Source organism: Colobus angolensis, unplaced genomic scaffold (genome assembly GCF_000951035.1).
Source record: "Colobus angolensis palliatus isolate OR3802 unplaced genomic scaffold, Cang.pa_1.0 Scaffold364, whole genome shotgun sequence".
Classification (NCBI taxonomy): domain Eukaryota; kingdom Metazoa; phylum Chordata; class Mammalia; order Primates; family Cercopithecidae; genus Colobus; species Colobus angolensis.
This window is the reverse complement of record NW_012116977.1, coordinates 1,598,523-1,599,827: the sequence shown is the minus strand read 5'-3', so window position 1 is coordinate 1,599,827 and position 1,305 is coordinate 1,598,523.

The following is a 1,305-nucleotide window of genomic DNA, read 5'->3' as shown; positions in this document are numbered from 1 at the left end:
TATCCTCATACAAAAACTGGAAGGAAGCCTTCTTAGAATCTGCACTGCGATGTGTGAATGCAACTCAGAGAGTTACACGTTTCTCTTCAGTGGTCAGTTTGCTAACACAGTTTTCTGGAAATCTCTAATGTGATACTTGTTAGGGCAATGTAGCTGACGGAGACAAAAGTAATATCCTTAGAGGAAAACTAGAAGGAAGCTTTCGTAGAAACTTCTTGGTGATGTGTGAGTTCATCTCCTGGAGTTACACTCATATTTCCTGGAGCAGGCCACTAACACTCTCTTTGAGGAATCTTAGAAGGGCTGCTTTGGATAGCAGTGAGGCCTGGGCTGATAAAGAATGTTTCACTCGTTAAAAGCGGGAAAGAAGATTTTGAGAAACTTCTTTGTGATCTGTGAATTTGTCTCACAGAGCTCCAGCTTAGTCCTCAGGAAGCAGTTGGTTAAGTCTCTTTTCGTGGAATCTGCAAAGTGATATTTGGGAGCTCTTTCGGGCCCATGGTGAAAGAGGTCATATCCTCACATAACAGCTAGAGAGAAGCATTCTGGGAGATTGCTCTCTGATGTGTGAGTTCATCACTCAGAGTTCCACCCTGCCCTTCTTGGAACAGCTTGCTAACACTGTTGTCATGGATTCTGCAGAGTGATATTTGGAATCTCATTGAGGGCTGTGGTGCCAAAGTGAGTATCCTCATACAAAAACTGGAAGGAAGCCTTCTTAGAATCTGCACTGCGATGTGTTAATGCAACTCAGAGAGTTACACGTTTCTCTTCAGTGGTCAGTTTGCTTACACAGTTTTCTGGAAATCTCTAATGGGATACTTGTTAGGGCAATGTAGCTGACGGAGACAAAAGTAATATCCTTAGAGGAAAACTAGAAGGAAGCTTTCCTAGAAACTTCTTGGTGATGTGTCAGTTCATCTGACGGAGTTAACCTCATGTTTCCTGGAGCAGGCCACTAACAGTCGCTTTGTGGAATCTGAGAAGGGCTGCTTTCGATAGCTCTGAAACCTGCGCTGATAAGGAAAGTTTCATTCGTTAAAAGCGGGAAAGAAGCTTTTTGAGAGACTTCTTTGTGATCTGTGACATTGCCTCACAGATTTCCAGCTTAGTCCTCAGGAAGCAGTTGGCTAAGACTCTTTTCGAGGATTCTGCAAAGTGATATCTGGGAGCCCTTTAAGGCCAATGGTGAAAGAGGTCATATCCTCACATAACAGGTAGAGAGAAGATTTCTGAGAGATTGCTCTCTGATGTGTGACTTCATCACTCAGAGTTCCACCCTGCCCTTCTTGGAACAGCTTGCTA